Source organism: Pongo pygmaeus, chromosome 7 (genome assembly GCF_028885625.2).
Source record: "Pongo pygmaeus isolate AG05252 chromosome 7, NHGRI_mPonPyg2-v2.0_pri, whole genome shotgun sequence".
Taxonomy (NCBI): domain Eukaryota; kingdom Metazoa; phylum Chordata; class Mammalia; order Primates; family Hominidae; genus Pongo; species Pongo pygmaeus.
Window position 1 is genome coordinate 138,676,480 of NC_072380.2, and position 23,894 is coordinate 138,700,373.

Genomic DNA, 23,894 nt, shown 5'->3' on the forward strand with positions numbered 1-23,894 from the left:
CAGCAATGAAAAGAACATTCAGAAATTCAAGATCTTAAAAAAATAAAATGTCTTTAAAAATTGCATTAGAATATATTCTCAAAACAGATCAGCAAATGCACAAACACAAATAAAACAGAAGATATCCCCAAAGGAAGAAGAAAAGAGATCCAAGAAATAGCTGAATTCACCCAGCTAATGAGAAAAAATCCTAGGAAGGTTTGAGAGTGGTTTAATTTAGTCCCAGTCACATGGTGTTAGTGATGTGGTGAGTTGGGCATGTGTTTCTTTTGTCAATAAGAAAAAGAAAGACCATTAGAACCTTCAGGCAAAACAAAACTCTTTATAAGCAAGCCATGTTTCAAATATAAAACAAGCTATGACGTAGTAAGATTTGGATCACATATGTTAGATACAAGCAGTGAGACTCCATTGAATGCAAACCTTTGGAGCTTTGTCCTTTGAATCATGTAGATTTGGTAACATAGGATTATATGATTTATTTTAACGAGGTCAGGAGATTGAGACCATCCTGGCTGACACGGTGAAACCCTGTCTCTACTTAAAAAAAAAAAAAAAAAAAAAAAACATAGCCGGGCGTGGTGGCAGGTGCCTGCAGTCCCAGGTACTCAGGAGGCTGAGGCAGGAGAATGGCATGAACCTGGGAGGTGGAGCTTGCAGTGAGCCAAGATTGTGCCACTGCACTCCAGCCTGGGTGATAGAGGGAGACTCCGTCTCAAAAAAAAAAAAAAAAAAAAAAAAGTACTATTACGTAAGTATAGTATCGCAAATACTGTTTATTGTTTTTCAGTTTTTAGAACATGCATATTATATATATTTATATAATCAAAGCATAACATTTAAATATACATTTTGGAGATAAACATTAATATGGACTGGCAATATAGAAATCATGGTATAGTAGAAAGAATCAGAAATCAGAAAGTGATGGCAGGGGCTTAGGGAAGGAAGACAGAAGGTGATATAAGAAGGTGAATTTCATTATTTTATATAATGTAAAATCAAGATGCTGTGTCTGTTGGGTCCTCTGGGAAATAGACAATGAGATGGAGTTGGGGATACACGAGGTTTATTGGAGGATAATGCCTGTGAACCATGAAGGGAGTGGAAACAGGATTGGGCTAGGAAAGCCTTCAGAGTGTCACACAGAGAAGACGTCCAAGAATGGAAAGGCGGATGGAAGCGGGATTAGGCAAGGAGAACTTCAGACCAGGATGCAGATCTGACTATGGCTCAGTCAAATCAACAGGGCACTCTGGAGCAAAAACTCCTCAACAGAGGAGACCTGGAGGGGCAGAAATGGCCCAACCATAGGATTCCCACTACATACACTTCATCGTTGGCTGAGACCTGGCTGGGACAAGCTTGGCATTGGCTCAAAAGATGAAGTGAATCCTAATCAGCCTACAACCAAAGACTGTCAATTACCTGCATTTCTTGAATTGAATGGCAAATTTTTCTTGATGGGAATATGAATGGTACACGCAAGACCAGTTTCATGGGTGTGGAACATGTGTAGTCATACAAAACCTTATGCTTAGAAGGGTCATTTCCTCGATTTAATGCTCTGCTGTTGCTGTCTTAAAATTCTTAATAATTTTTGAACAAGGGACCAACATTTTCATTTTTTACAGAGCCCTGCAAATTACATAGCTGGTCCTAGGTATACCACCATGGATGCAAAGAGATTTGTCTATAAGTTTTTGGAAATAGAAATTGAGGTTTAAGCATATTTTAAAATACTAAAGGAAAGCAAATAAAAAACAAAAGTAAGATAACTAAGAAAATTTGTTTCCTGATTGAAATGTGAGAAGACATTATGCACATCCAACTTGACGAGACGCATTCCTTATCTGCAAAGGTGCAAAGGTGAAGCATCACTAAATACTGAGTAAGTTTTTTGAGTCAAGAAGTAGAGGCAGAAGTGTGTTATTTAGAATTATGGTGAAAATCTCCAGGTGGACTTAAACAGACACACTTATTTTTGGGAAATGGAATTAAATGAAGGAAACGGTTTTATGGTGGAGAACTTTCATTTTTCAATTTAATATATTTTACCCCTCAATCCTTCATCTACATGCATTTTAAAATTCAGAAATGAAACTCTTAGGCCAAATAGTGGATAGACCATATGTGCTTAAATGTACTTCCTGAAACCTCACTAAAATGAGAATAAAGGACAAAAGAGGCATACATTCTCAAAAAGAGAGAGAACAGAATGAAGCCCATTAAAAGATAAGAAAATTTAATACATCTAGGAATTAATAGAAAGTGATAGCTAATGCTCAAGACACATAAACCTCAGCTAGAAAGTGGGAAGTGTGTTTGCTGACCAGGAACATAGCTGATCTGATGAACCCTGGAGAGGCTCTGGAGATGGTGTGAAGGAGGGGAAGAGTAGGGCATGTGGCTGGAGGCTGGAAGATTCAGGAAAAGCCTATTTTTAGCATGGTTGACCTAGCTACACTCCGTTTTCTACATTTGGAAGGCTCGGTGGTCTTGCATTTAGCCCTCAGAAAAAACAACAAACTTGAGCCTGTGAAGACATTGTGAACATTGGCATCTCAGAACGAAACCTCCATACTCTGGCATTTAAGAGGCCACTAGTATGATAGCTATCTACATACCAGCTTGCCCTGGGGGGAAGGCTGCCGGTCTATAAGCTTCCTCCATGGACACAGAGCTCACCATTAGCTGTTACAGTGCCCAACCTCATATGGGAAATTGAGAACTAAGGAGCACCAGCACCAGATATTTGAACAAAGCTAATGAGATAAAAAAAGAAAGATCATAAAGGAATAGAAAAATTTATCCCCAAAGAAACACATATAATTCAGGGAAAGGAAGACAATCTCATAAATTTAAAACAACTACAGAACCATTGTTTGCATCTTAAGAGATTTAACAAGCTAGTAATACTCTATTCATAAAGTAAGATAGACTCTCATGAAAAGGGAAACTAGTGAGCAATTAGAGAACTTGGAAGCTAAAGATAGATTGCTAAAATGAAGAAAGGGAAGAAGTAACTGTGTGTGTGTGAGAGAGAGAGAGAGAGAGAGAGAATATGAGAGAAAATGTATGAGCATAAAAGATTAATTTAGGAAGTCCTGCATCAACATAGTATGAAGTCCAGAGAAGAAAATGAAGGATCAAGTTCATCATTTAAATTTAAAAATTACTCAATACTGAAACTTAAATAGTAGGAATGCATTGAGAAAAAGCTTAATGGGGGTGGTGTGTCTGTGAGGTGCCTTACCAAAGACTATAATGTAAGAATCACCACCACATACAACTTAGTGAAATAGAAATTGTTGATGTTTTATGGTGACAACAACAAGCAAGAACTAAAGAAAAGTGAGGGAAATATTACACTGGGGAGAGAAATGAAAATCTTGATTTTGGGTTTATCAGATTTGAAAGCAACCATGTAACCATATGCCAAGGACTGGCTTATGAATCATGAAACCAGACAGGCTATTCCATGAAAAAGTGAATATTGAAGGTGAATATGAATATTCAGAAAGTTGGCTGCAGAAACTTAACACGTGTAAAATATTTGAAAATATGTGACAAAAGCGTCTGTTGATCAAGAAGCAGCTGAGAATTACACGTGTAAATTGCTAAGATCATAACTGAAGGAAAGTCTTAATCCTGAACAAGTTTACAAATACTGACGAAACAGCTCTATACTGGTGCAATGTTCCTAGAAAAATCTTAGCAATGACTGGCAAGAGAACCCCAGCAGGTGTTAAGGATATGGAGCCCTGGGTGACTGTCACTAGATGTGCCAATTCTACAGGAGAAATTAGGTTGACAGTGATGGGAAAAAGCCAACATCTGAGATATTTAAATAGCGTAAACAACTTATCTGTCATTATTGTGCAACAAGAAAATATGGATGAGCAGAAAAATACTTTCTGACTAATTCAATTCTCACTTTGCACCCATGGCTTGAGTTCACTGCAGGCAACCTAAGCTGGAAAAAACTAGATTTTATTGCTTCTGGCCACTACTCCACACATCCTATTCTGAACTTCTTGGGGAAAATAATATTTTTGGCCTTTACTTTTCCCCTCAAGGTTACATCTGTTATCAGTTTTGTTGGCCAAGACATTTATACTACATGGAAGGCAAGTATAAATAGCATTAATCTATGCCTCCTCCTCCCTACTTTTGTTTGTTTCTTTAGTTGTATCATTGCTGAGGTTAACAGATACTTAAGAATTTCAAACATACTTAAAAGAATTGATTTATAAGGATGTCATTTCTTCAGTAGCTAATGCTTGGAATAATGTTGATACAGAACACAAATGCTTTCAGCCTTGACAATGTGTAAACCCAAACTGCACAGTGTATGAGTGGAAATGTGGATGAGGGCAAGGAGAAGTGAAGGAAAGGCAGGATTGCTAATGCATTCATCATAAAAGTTACTTGTTGAAAGATAATGTCAATATTTGATAAATAAAAAATGAAGGTCAAGTATAGTGTTTAAGTTTAAAAGTTAATCATTAAACTGAAAATTGTGATATAAATGTATTGGGAAAAATGGAAATTGGGGTGGTGTGAATTGATGCTCATCTGTCTGTGAATAGTTTACTCAGGTTAGATGTGAGCCATATAAAAAAATCAAAACTACTGATGGGCAGTAATAAAATGCAGTGTTCCCCAGTCCCCTCCTTACTCCGTCTCCCCCTAAGTCTCAACTTGAAGGATCTACTTTCGACATTTAACAACTGAATAGATATTTGGATGTTTTGATGGTTATCTCTATGATTCTGAGTTAAATTAGCAAAAAAAAAAAAGTAGATAAATTGGAAAAGGGTTCAATCTTAAGAGAGAAGAGAGATACTAATAATACAGTTTTACATAATTTTGTTATTTTATTTTTTAAATAATTTTTACTGTGTATATGTAAGGTATACAACATGGTGTTATAAGATAAAGATCATATCCATTCATCATCTCAGTTACCTATTTTCCCCCCATGTAGCAATAACAGTTATAATCTACTCATTTAGCAAAAATCCTGAATACAGTACACTATTATTAACTACAGTTCTCATGTTGTACATTAGATCCTTGGACTTGTTCATTATACATATTTGCTACTTTGTATCTTTTGACCCACATCTCCACATTTCCTTCCCCCTCTACCTGGGCCCTGGTAACTACTGTTTTATTCTCTATCTCTGCATATTGGACATTTTTTTTTAGCTTACACATATAAGTGGGATCAGGCAATATTTTCCTTTGTGTCTGGCTTATTTCACTTAGCATGATATCCTCCAGGTCCATGTATGTTATGGCAAATGGCAGAACATCCTCCTTTTAAAAGGCTGAATACATTTACGTATAGCAGTTTCTTTATCCATTCATCCACTGATGGACACCAAGGTTGTTTCCATATCTCGGCTACTGTAAATAATGCTGCAGTGAACATGGGAATGCAGATATCTCTATGAGGTGGTGATTTCATTTCATTTGGATATATACCCAGAAGAGAAATTGTGGGGTCATATATGGTAAATCTATTTTAAATTTCTTTAGGAACTTCCATGCTGTTTTCCATAGTGGCTGAATCAATCTACATTCCCATCAAAGTGTACAGGGCTACCCTTTTCTCTACATCCTTGCCAACACTTGTTATGTTTTGTCATTTTGATGATAGCTATCCAAAAAGGTGTGAGGCAGTAACTCGTAGTGGTTTTGATTTGCATTTCCCTAATAATTAGTGATGTTAGGCACCTTTTCATCTACCTATTGGCTATTTTTCACATCATCTTTGGTGAAATGTTGATTCAAGTCCTTTGCCTGTTTTTAAATTGGGTTATAAGTTTTCTTGCTATTGAGATATATGAGTTCTTTATAAATCTAGGCTATTAACCCCTTATCTGATATATGGTGTGTAAATATTTTTTTCACAAACTATAAATTGCCTATTCATTTTGCTGATTATTTCCTTTGCTGTGAGAAGCTTTTTAGTTTGGTGTAGTCCTTGTTATCTATCTTTGCTTTTGTAGCCTGAACTTTTGGTGTGATATCCAAGAAATTATTGCCAAGGCTAAGCTAATGTCAAGGGACTTTTCCCCTGTGTTTACTTCTAGGAGTATTATGATTTCAGGTTTTACATTGAGGTCTTTTATCCATTTTGAGTTGATTTTTGTGTATGGTGTAAGACAAGGGTCCAACTTCATGCTTTTGTTTGTGGAAATCTAGTTTCTCTAGCATCATTTATTCAAGAGATTATCTTTACCCCATCCTGTCTTTTTGGTGCCCTTGCTGAAAAGCAGTTAACGATAGATGTCTGGGTTTATTTCTGGGCTCTCTGTTCTTTCCCACTGGTTCTTGTGTCTGTTTTTATGCCAGTACCATATTGTTTTGTTTCTATAGCTTCATAGTATAATTTTATGTTAAAAAGTGTGATGCCTCCAACTTGTTTTTGTTTTTGTTTTTCTTCTGAGAATGGCTTTGGCTATTTGCAGTCTTTTGTGGTTTTGTACAAATTTTAAAATTGTTTTTCTGTGAAGAATGACATTGGTATTTTGATATGAAAATGCATTAATCTACATATTGCTTTAGATTAATGGATGATTTAACAATATTAACTCTCCAGATTCATGTGCATAAAATCTTTCCTTGTATTTGTGTCCTCATGAATTTCATCCATCAATGTTTTATAGTTTTAGTATATGGGTATTTTATCTCACTGGTTAAATTTATTCCTAAATATTTCATTTTTTTTATGCTATCAAAAATGAGATTATTTTCTTGATTTCTTTTTCTGGCTAGGTCATTATTTGTGTATAGAAATGCCATAGATGTTTGTGTGTTGGTTTTATATCCTGCAACTTTACTGATTTTATTTATTATATCTAAGTTATTTGGTGGAATCTTTGGTATGTTTTACATATAGAGTCATGTCGTTTGCAAACAGAGATAATTTTTCTTCTTTCTGATTTGATACATTTTATTTCTTTTTTTGTCTAATTGCTCTTGATGGTACTTTTAGTATTATGTTGAATAAAAGTGGTGAGAGTAGGTATTCTTGCCTTATATCAGATCTTAGAGGAAAAGCTTTTTGTTTCTGCCAATTGATTATATTAGCTGTAGGTTTTTTAATAAATGGGCTTTATTAGGTTGAGGAACAGTCCTTCTATACCTAAACTGTTCAGAGTATTTATCAAGTAAGGATGTTGAACTTTGTTTAATGCTTTTCTGTATCAGTTGATAGGATTGTGTGGTTTTGTCTTTCAGGCTGTTAGTGTGATATATCACATTGATTGATTTGCATATGTTAAATTAGTCTCAGAAATAAAAATGATCATAAGGGACTACAGACTTATGATTGTTTGACCTATGATATTTTGACTTTATGATAGGTTTATTGGTGACATTAAGTACGTTTCAACAATATATTTTGGACTTAGATTTTTTTTCTGGGGATATAACACCCACATAAGTTCAGGAGTATCTGTAGTATGAACAATTGTATGCTGTCAAATTTAATAACCTAGAGGAAATGGATGAATTCTTAGAAAAATACAACCTACCCAGGTTAAATCAGGAAGAGATAGAAAGCCTGAACAGACCTATGACAAATAAAGAGATTGAAGTTGTAATTAAAAATCCCCCACAAAGAAAAACCCAGGACCAGATGGCTTTGCAACTGAATTCAACTAAATTTCCAAAATGGAATACTAATACTTCTGAACTCTTCCAAATAAAGGAGCTGGAGGGAGTATTTCCTGACATATTTTATAAGGCCAGCACCACCTTGATACTTAAGCCAGATAGACACCACACACACAAAAAGAAAACTACAGACCAATATATCTGATGACTATTGATGCAAAACTTGTCAATAAAATAGCAAATTCAATTTAACAACACATCAAAATGATTACACTGCATAGTCAAATGAAACAAAACCCATTATTTTAGGACATGTTTTTACATCATCTATTTCATTTGGTTTTCATGGGGATTTTGTGAGTTCGGCAGCCTTCACATCATCAAATCATTTTAATGACTGGAGATCTAAGCACAGAGATGACTAATTTGTACAACATCCTGTGTATGTTAAAGTGTAGATACTGCAGTCTGAGCCTAAATCATGTTCTTCCATTCTTGCCCTTATTTCTGTCTATCAGTGGTTCCCAATCACTGTCTTTGGAGCACACTGGACCAGAAAGACATTTTTATCAGCCCAGTGCTTTTCTTTTGGCAAGTTCCTGGGTGTCTTCCTTTGACCTTGAGCACCCTGAGCTGTGTAGCTTTAAGGATAAGTAGATCAGGAAAAAACTCTAATCCTTTTCTTGAAGTTCTTGTGACCGGCTCAACTTTTAGCCTCCTGTGTCTTGAAAATATCCAGGATGGAGAGATGAAGTGTGACCTTCACTTTTCCAAGTATCACTCTGTCATTTTGGGGGCAGTTTTTTAGAGATGACTTTTGCAGAGTATAAATGTCCCTGTGACATTAAAATTTACATTTCTAGGTTCTTGTGTCCTCTGGGGTTTGTACTGTGATGATTGCTCTCAAAAGGACATGTCAGTTTCTGTAGATTTGTTGAGATGGCATTTCAGCTTTCTTCACATGTTTTTGGAATTGGACTCTGATTGACAATTTGTTCTTTGAAGTTAAGCACAGATTCAGAATGCACTGTTTCTTTTCCACTTAAATCTCACATCAAATCCTTTTTACAACCCTTATTGTCCATTTCACTAAAATCACATTGGTTTTCCCCAATCAAAGTCCTAGGGTAGAATTTTGTTGGAGACGTTCTGCTTTTATTTTTCCCTCAGAATTCCTTCTCTTCTTTGGCAGTGGGCTGTTTATTAAAATAATCAATCCCCAAATATCTGATGTATAGACTTTACTTCTTTTTGAAGAAATGGGTGTCGATATTTGATGGATTCCTCATGCATATGTACCATTTCAGATAATTTACATAAGGTAGCAAAGTAAGGCGCCATGTAGTCAAGAGTACCCTACTCTTACAGAGTACCATGTGGTCAAACGGTTAGTGTTCATATGCCACTCTGTTGCTTATTGTCTTCGTGACATCAAGAAAATTATTTACACAAACTGGGTCTCAGTTTTCTCACATATAAAATGGGAATCATGTTTTCTCTTTTAAGGTTTTGCTATGAGCCTTGAAAAAGACAAAGCAAACCACTTAGCACAAAGTCTATCCTATAATGTGCACTCAATACATAGTAGCTACTATTTTCATAAGCTTTTTCCATCTGTATGGTTATGATAAGGTATCCAGCAAAGCTCTTAGTAGACAAGAGATGATCAGAAATATATATAAAGAAGAAATTAATATATGATGAAGAAATTAATGAGGAAGTTATTCAATCTCATATTAAATCTTGTATGAGAACATACTGAACTATAATGGGCTTCTATTTTATAGTTAGTCTAGCCCTCTTAGGTCCATACCCCACACTGAGATATTACACTCATAGATATAAAGACACTGTAAGGTTTGAGAGTTCATGCCATGGCATGCCAGTTGAGATTTCCGTACTTAAGGTGGAGTGGATTGGAGAGTAGGCAATCATCTGATTTTTCAATCTTTATTTTTTTTGGGTCCATGCCACTGAACACATTGAGGCTGGTAAGATATCAGTAGGATTAGCAACAATTATCTTCCTGCTGTGAGCCTAATTTAGGAGATAGGTTTTATCTTAGTCACAATCCATTTGCTCTGTTTGTTAAGCTTAGAGTCTTGGCGTTTACACCAATTACACTGTTGGGATCGGAGTCCTTTCCTCACACCTTTTATACATCACAGGATTCTTTACATCTTGCCTACAGAAGTTCTGTCAGGTCCCTTCCCAGAGTCCATATTTCTCACTGCTGGCTAGGATCCTGTTCTGAAACAGACATCTACTCTCTTGGGGTAACTGTCATCCACCTGCCTTAGCATATTTCCCGTGGAAAACTATATCGTTATCCTACTCATTGGATAGGTCCTTGTGAAGTTGTGCAGCTTCCCACAACTACTCAATTTGCCACTATGTTCAGGTCATTTTTGCACTTGCATTGATGAGCTGATCTTCCAGCCCCAAAAAGAATGGCCCAACAGCTGGTCAGTTCCTCTGTGGAGCTCTTCTGCAGGTCCAGCTCCTTCCTGGCCCCTGGATTATGCTGCCAACATCTCAGCAAGCCTTGCTATGGAGGCTTTTGGGGGTACTGACACATTGTTTTGAATTCTGTAGAGGGCTATAAACTTAATGCCAGGTAAAATTTCAAATGAATGAAAACCTTTACAGACCCCCATTAGGGTCTGGACTATTTTAGCAGAATGTGTATGTATATTGCTACTCATAACCAAGTGTTCATCGCCCATTTCTCACTATTCCATGCCCCGTTCAGTGTGTAAGATACTGCCTCCAGGAGCCAGTGACTCAGGCTCCCTGGGCTGGTGCCATGACATGACTTCTGAGTGCTATCTTATGTCAGGCTTTGTCTTACCAAGAGAGCTTTAATTTTAATTTCTGAGTGAAATATGGGATGCTGTCACAGAGATGGGTTTCTTCTCCAGTGTCTGATGCACAGTTGTCCCTTGGTTGAACAATAAATAGCACAGTTCTTGCTATGAATCCTGTGGTTATTTTGATTAATCACTATTTGAGAGACTCCTTTACTTGAATAATCCCTGAAGAACCCATAGGGGCTGGTATTTGGTAGAGACCTTTGAGATCAGATGATTTAATCCAAATTTATTTTAATTCATTTCAAAAATGAGAAAGCCAAAGCCATGAGAGGTTAAGAGTCTGCTTCAAGATTCCCAGCAAATTTATATCAGAGTCAGGACGACACTTCACACTTGCTGGCTTTTTTGGATCTAATTTAGGTATCAATGTGAACCTCGGTCAGCCTCAGATTGTTGTGTCCCTTGAATATAGCATCCTGGGCTGCTCCCCAAAGCCTGAGAATTCAAGATTTATGAGTGGTGGTGGGCAAACTTGTACTTCTATTATCAGAGTCATTTTGCAACAGACATTGTACCACCCTGGATCTCTGTTCAACACATGATAGGAACTGAAGGGGCTCTTGGAGTCAGTGTCCGGACGGTGTCCCCAACCCCAGAGAGTTTCTACATCTGAAGAAAGTGGTCTGAGTCCCAAATGACCTATCTGTTTTCTCACTTTATTGAGGATACACTTTCAGTGCAGTTGCAAGATCAAGCAAAAGAACATCAAGTCATCTGGTAAAGCTGCTCCTCACATCCATCTAGAAAAATCTCTTCTTTGTAAAACCCAGTAATTCCTGGGGATCACAGGAGGGAGACAGTTCCCTACCTGGGAATAGTGTACTAGCTTCCTCTATAAAGGAAGAAAACATCTTAAAAGAGTTACATCTTGTCAGATGCTTTTCCTTCCTTCCCACATCTGTGTTTTACCAGATCCGGACGCTCTTGCCTTTCCAATCTCTTATTCCTCTCTTCCCTGAACACTTTCATGATATGGCCAATTATGTTTCTCAGGTCTTCTAGCCTGGCTTAGTGTGGAAGTCTCTGAATTCGTCTCTGGTCCATGATGCCCTTTCCTCTAATCCACCCAGAATATCACTGTGAGACCAGTCTTGCAATGGCACTAACTGATCAGAGATCTTGTGTGATGCAGTAGAGAGGGATGTGATTTGGAGTTAGACAGGCCTGCATTGGAGCCCCAGCTCTGTTACCATCTACCTGGTGCTCTGGGCCAAGTTATTTCATCTCTCTGCATCCCAGTTTTCTCATCTGTAAAATAAGGATAGTAACAATATCTACCTCGACAGGTTGTCATGAGAATAACATGAGGTAATGCCTATGAAGTCCTCAGCTACAGTCTGCACTGAATCGGTGTACCATCTCTCTGTTCTCATTCATGCCTCACATAATGTGTCACAGCTTGTGCTTCTCCTAAAAACAGCCTCTGAGACAAGGCTTAGAGTGCAAGTAGTTCATTTGGGCAGTAATCCCAGAAAGCATGGTGAGGGATGCTGATTGAGATGAGGAAGGGAGTAAAAGTAATAAAGCAAAAAATCCTACTGTGCAACCCTGGCCTGATGAGTTAACCCTTTACTGTGCAAGCTGCCACTATGGGCACCTGGGGTGTAACTCCCCTAGAGACCCTTTGATATAGTCCACGAAACCCACCTCAGAACTGTCCCTTTGATGGTCAAGGAAGCTGGGATGTTTGTCCAGCAACTTGAACCCTGCATTTTTCTGAGGAGTTAACTCCCCTGTAGACTTGCTCCATGAGCTGGGCACACACACCCCCTGCTGGAGAATACCCTGAGGCAAAGATGGTGCAGGGGAACTGTATTAGTCAGGGTTCTCTAGAGGCACAGAACTAATAGGATAGATGTATATATAAAGAGAAGTTTATTAAGGAGTATTAACTCAGATGATCACAAAGTCCCACAATAGGCCATCTGCAAGCTGAGAAGCAAGGAAGCCAGTCTGAGTCTCAAAGCCAAAGAACTTGGAGTCTGATGTTTGAGGGCAGGAAACATCTAGCAAGGGGGAAAGATGTAGGCTGGGAGGCTAAGTCAGTCTATTCTTTTCACATTCTTCTGCCTGCTTTTATTATGGCTACACTGGCAGCTGATTAGATTGTGCCAACCCAGATTGAGAGTGGGTCTGACTCAAAAGTTAATCTCCTTTGGCAACACCCTCACAGACACACCCAAGAACAATACTTTGCATCCTTTATTCCAATCAAGTTGACGCTCAGTATTAACCATCACCAGTATTAACCATCACAGGAACCCTCTGCAGCCAGCCTCTGGGGAAGACCTAGGAGTGCGTCCAGGGCACTGCCAGCATCTGCTCTCGGATACCTGACACCATAGACACTATTGACACTACTGAGCTGTGTTTGAACTGAGCTGATTGAATGGAAACAGGGCATCAATGCTAGGTTAGAGTGAGACCCTTCAGTAAACAAAAACACTAACCTTTTATTTCCTTAACCTCTGGAGACATTGTCAGGCTGGCAGGATCTGACACATACGCAAGAGCTCAGTAGGAATCACTTAATGTTCACAGGCAAAGGAAGACCCTCTCTCAGCATATACTCAGGTCTGCTTTTGGCCAGGGTCCTCCAAACCTGACCTCAATAGAGTGCATACCCACCAGAGACCCTTTTTCCTTTTTCTACCCCTGGTTAATGTATTCTCATTGCACACATATTATTAGCATGCCCAAGAGCACTAAAAACAGCCAAGGCCCCAAGACAGTTCATGTTTATTGTGCTTTTCTGCATTGTCTTGGTCCCATCTGTATTAATCTTTAGAAACAGAGGCCTTTCCTGTCTCATGCTTAGTGAACAACTCCCTCTCCCAGGACCCGGCTTACTGTTATGTTACTTTGTTACTCTGCTATCTTCTTTCATCTTGCAATTTCCAATATAATCTTTGTGTAATCTCTGCTACATATTTTTTATTTGTTTTTCCTGTGTCTGTTCTAGGCAGATGATTCTTCTCATACTTGTTTAATCTCCCTTGATCCTTTACTTTCCAACTTGTTTGCCCTCTTTATCAAGGTGAAGGCCCTGGTTTATTCTTCCTTGGCATGTCTGGTTGATTAGCTACAAGATTCCCACTTGTTTCCTTCCCCGCACACCAACACCTCTTTTCCTCTTTCCCCTTCTCTTCATATATAGCCAGACGATTTATTACAGCAAGTGTACAGTGAGAGTATACTGTATGCCCAGCCTTGGCTGTGTGCAATCTGTGGGAAGTGTAAGATAAGGGCAAGGCCTTCTCAGAATTCAGAGTCTGGCTGGCAGACAGAGCACCCAGTTGTGAAAAAGTTAAGTAACTGAATATTGATTTAAGCTCACATGTGTGTTGTGAGTATTCTGTAAGTTCTAGAGTAGCCTGGAAGGAGAGGATGACTTGGACTGAAGGAACCAGAGAAGGCTTTGTGAGAAAAAGCTACTTACCTGTGTTAGGGTCTCCAAGACCACACTCAAGTTTGATGATTTCCTAGAAAGACTCCTAGAACTCAAAAAAAAAAAAAAAAAAAAAAAGTTATACTCATGGTTGTGTAGTATATTACAGTGGAAGGATACAGATTAAAATTGCCAAAGGAATAAGACTCATAGCACTTTGGAAGGCCAAGGTGGGTGGATCACTTGAGGCCAGGAGTTTGAGACCAGCCTGGCCAACATGGTGAAACCCCATCTGTACTAAAAATACAAAAATTAGCCAGGCATGATGGTACACACCTGTAATCCCAGCTACTCAGGTAGCTGAGGCATGAGAATCGCTTGAACCTGGAAGGCAGAGGTTGCAGTGAGCTGAGGTCGTGCCACTGCATTCCATCTGGGGCAACAGAGTGAGACTCTGTCCCAAAAGAAAAAAAAATTCATAGGGTGGAGTCCAGGAGACACAAAGGGAAAGATCCTAGTTCTTCTCTCTCAGTGGAGTTATATGGTAGAACTTGATTTGCATTCAACGCTGTGTGACAACATGTGTAGAATATTGTCAACCAGGGAAGCTCACCTGAGACTTGATGTGTCCAAGATTTTTATTGGTGGTGGAGCGGTCAGTCACATATGCATGGAACACCTGTGTGACTGATCTCAGCTCTTTAGACTCTAGTCCCCCAGGGGTCAAATTGACACAGCATGACCCAAAGCCCAGGCATACAAAAACAGACATTCAACATGAATTCCATTGTTATCATAAACCATATGGCATGGTCCCAGACCTCAGCTATCCAAAGACACTCTTATTTGGCAGGTATTTCAAGGGCTCCGAGACTATTTTACAGGGGCTAGTTGAAGACTAGTCCTGAAGGCCTCTGAAATGTGCAGAGTTTGGGCAACCCTGGCCTGATGAGTTAACCCTTTAGTGTGCATCACTGCTTCTTTCACCCTAAACCATATCACGTCCGTAGAATGGTAGCCTGGTATAGTGGGAAAAGCCCTCTGAGGTTACTGGGAGTTTAGTCTAAATCCCATTGCCTCTGAGAAATGGCAAATGAGGCTCAGAAAGGAAAAATCATCTTTTACAGAAAGCCTTCCCTGATGCTATCCAGATGGATGTGTTGCTCTTCTCCTAGGAATTTAATAGAACTTAAGAACGACTGCCATTTGCTGAGTGCTTTCTGTGAACTAAGTACCGGGCTGAGTGGTTTTCATGCATTATCTCATTGTTAGCTGCTCTTGCACATATGTACATTCAAGTTTTGTCTTCTCCGCTAGATGGTGAACTTCTTGAGGGTAACATCTGTGATTTATTCATCTTGATACCCTTATTGCCCAGCACAGCGCCTGGCACAGAGTAGGTATGTAGGAAGTATTGATGCATGCATACATGAATAATTATTTTGCCCTGCAACAGTAGGTAAATAATGCCAGAACTCTGAACTGGAATTGAAGTTTCCTCTTGTGTAATTCTTCTCAGTAGTGCTGTGAAAACCAGACTCAACAGGATGACACTTGTCCCAAAGCTGAAACCTTCTAGAGAACTAGGATTATCTGTGGATAATCCTCCATTGGCTCATCCACAGACATGTGATAAACAGTATGAAACAAAATCGTAAGTCATCAGCACTAGAAATATTATAAGATACCAGTTATTAGTAATGAAAACTGCTTGAATTGTTTCAAAGATACTGTGTTTGCAAAGCACACCTACCTGTGTGCCTTTGCTCACACAGCCCTCAATGCCTGGGGGACCCCTCATGGTTCTACTCAGACTCCCCTTCCTATCCCCTAATTCAAGACACAGCTTGATCATTGTTCATTAGACAGAGCTTCTTAACACAGGTTTCCCATTCCCCCAATGAATCCACAAATAGAATTCAGGGTGTTTCAAGACAGAAAAATTATCTTCATTTTCATTAGCCTCTAACTGGAATTGATTATTTCCTTTAGTTCTTCACATAGTTAACAAATTCTACTAGTCTTAGCAGTATTTGTGGTTTGTTAGCAATAGAAAGCACAGATATTTTCATACCACATTATAGTTGTTGCTTGTACCTCAGAATATTGACTATGCCCTTTACTATTTTATAACTACAGTGGTTATTAGGCCCACCACTTGATCTTTTTTTACAAGTTAATTAAGAAGCATGTGCACTATAAGGTCACATTTAAAAGTATTTTAATAACTATATTTCAATATAATTAGTTTCCCTGTAATCCTGCGCATGTTATATTATACATTAAAGCCATTATTCAGATAAGGTATCCAAAAGTTTCACCAGACTGCCCAAAATGTTAATGACCCAAAATAGGCTACGAAGCCCTAACTCTCTTGAACATAGTCCTGTGTGGTTCTGTGATGCCTGTGCACATCTCTATCAAAGAACTTTCCCAATTTCTGTAATGCTCCATTATAACGTCTGTCTCACCAACTAGATCATGCACAGTCCAGGGAGGAGATTAAGTCCCATTTGTTTGAATATCCCCAACATCTAGCACTGTGCTCAGGGCTTGGCAGGTGATCAATAATGCTTGCTGAACAAGCTTCTAAGTTTGTGGATGAATGAGCCAGAGAGCTTTTCAGCAAGCATGCCTGAACTCATATTTATGAATGCAATTTTTTCCTTTTCCAAAATACTTCTCTTGGGGTGACCATATGTTTACTCCTGGTGTTCTTCCCTTGCTCAGGGTATTTCTGCAATCCCCTCAGGCTAATACCTTCTTGGCCAGGTTCTGAGAGCACTACTAAGTAATTCAATCCATAAAATCAAAGTTAGACTATAATTGTGACCCACCTTGGTCATCCAAGGTGTTCAAGCCCAGCTCTGAATGACTTTGGACAATTTCAAATGGATAAATAAACATCAGAAAACAAACTCATTTTTTGAGCAAATGATCTACTACAAACACAAATGTTATTCAGAAAGATGTTTTTCATGCCCTAAAAACAATTCCAAAAGACGGACACCCAAAATGTTCTCAGTAGTAGCAACTTTATGAAAATAAGTTTGTAGTTTCTCAAAGGGATCACTTTAAATTGGCCAAAAACATGTATAAAATCTAGTGTGTTAATTATAAAATGACTTAGTTTTCTGACTATCTTGCAACAATCTTGGAGAAGTTTCAACAACGCCTTCATTACAATAGCTACGTCCTATGTTGTATTTAGGACTGGTGGCCAAAACTTCCCCAAATACATTGTAGTTTTTTTCCTTGCAATTTCTCCTTCTTAAAGTGTAAGTGTTCAGGGTCTAATACTTGGAATAAAACAATCTATTTAGTATGTTACTGTTGTGCATCACATTCAAACCCCTCAATATAGAATCAGAGATTTACATAATCATGAACTCTCCAAAGGGTGCATGTTGCACAGCCTCATATTAAAGATTCTCTTCACTAATCAGTATTCTGTTATCACATACCAGACTGGATTAGATGCATCTATGGAGAATTGCAAGAATCTGGGATGATGCTCTTCCATTAACGCACCTTCTTTTACATTCCCCCAGTGTTCCAGGAATGAAAGACACAGACAAATCTTTCTTGTAATTCCGCTTTTCATTTTAGCTACAGAGGAAACAAACAACACAAACACCAACAAGAAATAAAGTCCTCGTGAAGGTTAACAGTAAGAAGACCTTCCCTCATTCTTTTCTGACGCTTGGCAGATCAATTGTAAAGATCTGTCCATTGGAGATTATTAAAGATAAATAAATTTTATAAAAACTGTTCCTTGTGAACTCTAGGATTAAAGGAAACAACATTGATTTGTTTGGTTTCCAATCCAATAAGCTGTGTGTTAATCATCTTTCACAGCAGATACATCAAAGGAGAAAAAAGATATTATGAAGAAGAAAGTCTTTATAACAACTTGAGATGTCTCAAAATCTCATCTTATATATAATCTCCTGGGCTGCGTATGTATCAATTTAGATTTTCTTATTTATAAAATAAGTTGACAAGCTCTTGGGGACCACACGAATCTGGCTCTGTTAATTATCTAATATAATTATAGTAAGAAACATCTGTGCCTTTTCCCCTGCCCCACTCTAGTAGAAGGAGGCATTTACACAGTAGGCACTACACATTATTACTTCAAAAATGTGTAATGTTTAAGCATCCTTATTTAGGTTAAGTAAAAAATAAAATTCAAAGAATTTAGGTTTCCCATTTTTTTAAATGCTCAATTCCATGACTCAAACAATTACATGTTTACTATGTGCTCTAGACAGTTCTAAACAGAGAGAAAAACAATGGAAAATTATTTTGGTGTCTTCTTGTGTGTGGATTGCAATACAGTGGGGGAGACTACTAAGGGCTATAATTGAGATGTAAAAAGTTCTATCTGGGCATGGAGGAAAGAGAAATGAGTCTGCTTTATTTTGCTAATTATATCTTTCTTTCCTCCTAGATCATAGCTTTCTGTCCTAGATTGTCATATTTTATGGTACAGAAAGGAAACAAGGCAGCACCACCCAAATCCTTCTCAAGCCTTTACCTTCTGGTCACCGTCTTCTGCTTCCTTGACCTATCAAGCTTGCAGATGCATTGTCTGCACTTACCATTTCTTCATCCCATGTTTGTTGGACTCTCCAATGCTCAGATCCCGTTTTAAAAAAGGATTTGCATCCTCACCTCCTGGGAAAGCCATCGACAGGTAGCCATCAGTTCAGGGTTGCCTTGGTGGCAGAGAGCTGACTCAGCCAAGTTCACTTCCCTTCTAGTCTGTCCACTGTCAATGAATGAATGAAACAGCATGTATAGGCATGGTCACCTTGGCCCATCATGAAAGTACTTTGGAAGGCCACGCTAACTCCAGAGCTTCCCATGGTGTTTCCTGAGTTCATTGTTGGGCCTATATTGTAGCTTGGTTCCTCCTTCTGTCCACTCCCACTTCTCTGCTTCTTTCCTTCTCTTCAGAGCTTGATTCTTAATAAACATCCTACATACCAAACATTATCTCCTTGTCTGTGTCTGAGGAAACCCAGCTGAGTCACCCATAGCTCTTAGATATCTCTCATGAAGAACCTACGTGATTAGCCTTCTAGGGAGGTCATTTGGAGCAATTTATTATTATTATTATTTTGTGTGTGCTTGACTATTTGTTGCTCAAGAGAAGCGTCATTTAAAAAATCTGTTGAATCTTCAGGGTGCCTGGATCATCAGTATAAATACTTCAAAAATATTAGTTGAGTAAATATATGATAGAAAGTCTCTTGTTATTTGTATGTTTGGACAAGTCTAGAAAACCAATATTGTTATTGTCTCAGGGGGTTGCAAAAGAAAGAAGATTGGTCAAAATGGCTTTTTCTTATACTCTACTGTGTACAATCTGGTTATTTAGTTATTTCATCCAATGCATTATACTCTACTGTGTACTCTGTATATTCTGGTCTAACTCCAGATTATACACAGTAGAGTATAATGCATTGGATGAAATAACTAAAATACAGAAATACCTGGAGTCCACTAATCAAGTATTAGAGAGTTAGCTGCAAGCCAAAGAGGCAGTATTCCAGAGGAATCTAGTAATGTATAAAAGGATCACAGAGAGCTCCTTGAGGTCATGGCAGTTAAGGTGGACTTTGTAGGAGTTAAATTTAGTATAGTGGAGAGGGAGAGGGCAGGGTACTTCTGGTGAGCATTCAGTGACAGTCAGTACACAGGGTGCTGGGGGACCAATCAGAACAGGCATTGAATTTAAAGATAATGGGACTAATTTAATGAATTAATGTTTCTTAGGTGGGAAGTATGCCAATAGAGAAGAACCATGCAGATGTTTGATAAAATATTGGTAATTGTATTACCTGTTGTGTGATACATTACTCCAAAACCTGGTGGCTGTTCATTATCTCGGTTTCCGTGGGCCAGGAATCCAGGCCTGGTATAGCTGGGTCCTTTGCTTTAGGGCCTCCCCCAGGCTGCAATTAAGGTATCAGCAGGAACTTCAGTCATCTTAGGATTCAACAGGGCCAGGATCTGCATCCAAACTCACTCATGTGGTTGTGGGCAGGATTCAGTTTCTCATGGGCTTTTTATCTGAGGGTGGTCCTCCATCTCTTGCTGGCTGTTGGTTATAGGCTGCTCTTGGTTCCTTGCCATGTGGCCTCTCTACTATTACTTAGAAGACATGTGGAGAGGAAGAGTACCAGCAAGATGAAAGACATAGTCTTTTGTAACTTAATCATGGAAGTGACATTTCATAATTTTTGCTGTATTTCCTCCGATAAAAGCAAGTCACCAGATTCAGTGTATAAAGTGGAGGGGATTACACAATGATGTGAATTCCGGGAATCATTGGGAACCATGTCAAAAGCTGTCTAGCACATACACTAATTCTACTGCAGCAACTTTCTTGAAGAGAAAGGGCATCATCCTTAATCTCTGCCAATAATTTGTAGTTGTGACTTGCCCAAACCTGCCCAGCTCTTTCCTATCTGTGTGCCTTTGCGTATGCTGATTTGAATGTTCTCTCTTTTTCACCTAGGCAATTCCTACACCTTCCTTATGTCCCAGTTATTTATCACTTCATGAAGCCTTCCCTTAATCTAACAGGTACTATTCATCTTTTTCTCCTCTATGCTGACACTCCCCTTTGCACATATAGTCATCCCAGTAACTCGTTACATTTCATTGAATATATGTATCGACATATGTGTTCTTCCTGCTAGACTGTTACTTCTTAATTATAAAGATTAAGTTTTAAATATATGTTTTCATTCATGGGGCCTTGAACAGTGATTAGCTTGAAGGGAACTCTGTAAATGGTGCTTATTTTTTGTGACTAGATCATAGAAGGTGGTTGATAATTCCAAGATATTTTAATTCTTTTGTTTTTTAAAAATTATTGAGTACCTGCTATTTGCCACTCACTGTGAGAGCCACTAATTCTCAGAAAATTCCTATGAGGTAGGCATTGTTTCTCTTATTTTCAAGTTTTGGAAATGGAGGTATAAAAGAGGTTAACTAACTTTCCTGAGTCCCTTTCTCTCCAGTCCTTTTGCAGCTAGTGAAATCATTAGACAGTGTTCTGATCAATGGAATGCAATTGGAAATTTGCTGATAAGGATTCCAGGAAAAAATTTGCTTTCCTGATTAAATAGGCCACCTCTGCTGGAACATCCTATTTTGTTTTAATTACCATTGTCTGTACCCTTATTTTCTTTTAGAACCTGAAGGTAATGTCTAGAGGTTCAGCAGGCATCTTACAACCATGAGGCTACAAGCTTAAGGATGAAAGTCAAGTACACTCAAGAGGGAAGAGCAATTAGACAGAGGAGCCTGGGATCTTGATGACATTTCAAACAGCTGCACCAGTCCTGGATTGCCTTCCTGGACTCTTAGTTATGTGAGGAAAATTAATCCCTATGAGTCTAGTTGGTTTTTTTTTTTTATTAAACCAATTCCTAATTAAAATTTCTACTAAGCGGTAGATCTCAGGTTCAAACCTCTGTTTCCTGACTCCAAATCCCACATTATTTAACTTTGCCATACTCCCTTTTTATGTCACATAGTTCCTAACTCAAATTTATCTAATGTGGACAGAAAGAAAAAGACCAAGTGATACAAAATAGGCAATTCTATTCTAAGGTTAGGTGATAAGTTGTGTCCCCTGGGTGTATGAAGTTAGTGGTGGTGAAATGATCATGGAAAAATTCATGAATGGGGCAGGCTGTGTGATAAGTTTCAAGTAATAGGCAGAATTTGGATACTCAGAGAGGAGATGGCACAAAGTGGTGTCATCTAGAAAAGAGACTAGCATCAATGGTAAAGGGGAATCATGAGGACATTTTCTCTCTCACCCTCCTCCTTTTACCTTTACAATGGGTTCAATTGTAAAAATCATTAAACTTCTTTTCCTACTCTTTGCAAAGGGTTTGAAAAGCCATTGCATCATAATTGGTAAATGTCAAAGAGTAAAGACAGGAGGAAGAGGCAAGTCAAGTGTCCCACAGAACCAAAGGCACTGACGATTTAAGATAGGCAGTGGAGTCAACTTGAGATAAGTGGGTCACCAGCAGGTTCCTTTTTGCATTCTTACTGATTTCCACTGGGTAGAAGCATCACCATTCTTACACCAAGATGCCATGCTGCTGTCAAGAAGGCTCATGGCGGACCTAATAATCAGAAAAGGTTTTGACAAACACCGAGAATAAGTGTCAGCATGTTGGGCTACTTGGAGGCCTTTTAAAATACCTTAAATTCATCTTGTGTCTGAAGAGATTTGGTGTCCAACAGAGTTTTGACTGGTTTCACTACTTTTCCTTCAACAAACATAAATTTTTTCTGAGTGAGCAATTGAAGGAATAGGGAATCATCTTCAGCCCCTCCTCCATCACCTAAATCATTTTTTTCCTGCACAGATAAGAGCTAGGTACAGTATCACTTTCTGTACATGATCTCGTCTATAAGACCTACTGAGATCAAGTTCATTAAGATCTTTACTCAAAACTTTTCTGACTTTATGTTTACATTTGTGTAGAAATGTTTAGATCACAGTTGAACATTTATAAATGGGTTACTCACATTTCGCAGAGTAAACAGCTCAGCTATAAATGGTCTCCTGAATGGTGTTTAGAACTAATTTTCCTGTAATAAAGTGTGCCTTGATACATGTTATTTGGCTTTTTTCTAAATTTCTTTTATATGATAAATCCATGGGCTACATAAAAATAGCAGAGTAACAGCTTTATTTTTAGACTAAGCTGTGTTGACTATTGAAATTAAAACAAGCTGGAAAACTAAGGGTATAGGCTTGCATTAGAAAACAAGAGCATCCGGAAAAAAACTCAGTCTGAAAACAGAGCCAGGTAGATAAGTGTAATTGAGTACAAAGTCTTAAACACGAGACGGGAAGAACAATCTTAAACTCATCATGACGTCCATATTCTGCATTCATTTCTAAGGCCGGTCTTTATGAACTCAGGTCTGGCCTCTTTGTAGCCAAGAGGCATTTAAATTATTTTTCTTTTAATGGAAAAATGGAGAAAATGCAAAATTTTCTCCCATTCCATAGGTTTTCTCTTTACTCTATTGATTGTTTCCTTTGCTTTTCAAGCTTCCTAGCTTGTTGTGATCTCATTTGTCTACTTTTGCTTTTGTTGCTTGTGTTTTTGGTGTCATATTCTCCCTAAAATTATTGCCAAGACCAGTGCCAAGGGACATTTTCTCTATATTTTCTTTTAGAAGTTTTATAGTTGCAGGCCTTATTTTTAAGTCTTTAATCCATTTCAAGTTGATTTTTAAGATAACGGTGGAATTTCATTTTTTTTTTGCATATGGGTATCCAATTGCCCTAATGCCATTGAGACTATCCCTTCCCCATTGTGTATTCTTGGCATCCTTGCAGAAGACTAGTTGACCGTATATGCATGGATTTATTTCTGTGCTTTCTATTCTATTCTTTGCCTATATATTTGTTTCTGTGCCAGTACCATAGTGTCTTTATTATCTGTGCTTTGTAATATATTTATAGCCAGGAAATGTCGCCTCTAACTTTTTCTTGCTGACATTGCTTTGGCTATTCAGGACCCTTAGTAGGGCCATACAGATTTTAGGATTTTTTCTGTTTTTGTAAAAAATGCTGTTGAAATTTGGAGTGGGATTTCATTGAATCTGTAGATCATTTTGAGTCATGTAGACATTTTAACAATATTGATTTTTCCAATACATGAACATGGCATGCCTTTCCATTTATTTTTTCTTTTAATTTCTTTCATCAATGTTTTACAGTTTCAGTGTAAAGTCTTTCATCTCTTTTGTTAAGTTTATTGCAAGATACTTTATTCTTTTTGGTGCTATTGTAAATGAGATTGTTTCCTTGATTTCCTTTTCAGATAGTTTATTGTCAGTGTTTAAAAGTTCTACTTATTTTTGCATATTGATTTTGCATCCTGTAATTAGTTTTTACTGAATTTGTTAATTATTTATAATTATTTTTAATTGTTAATTATTTCTAA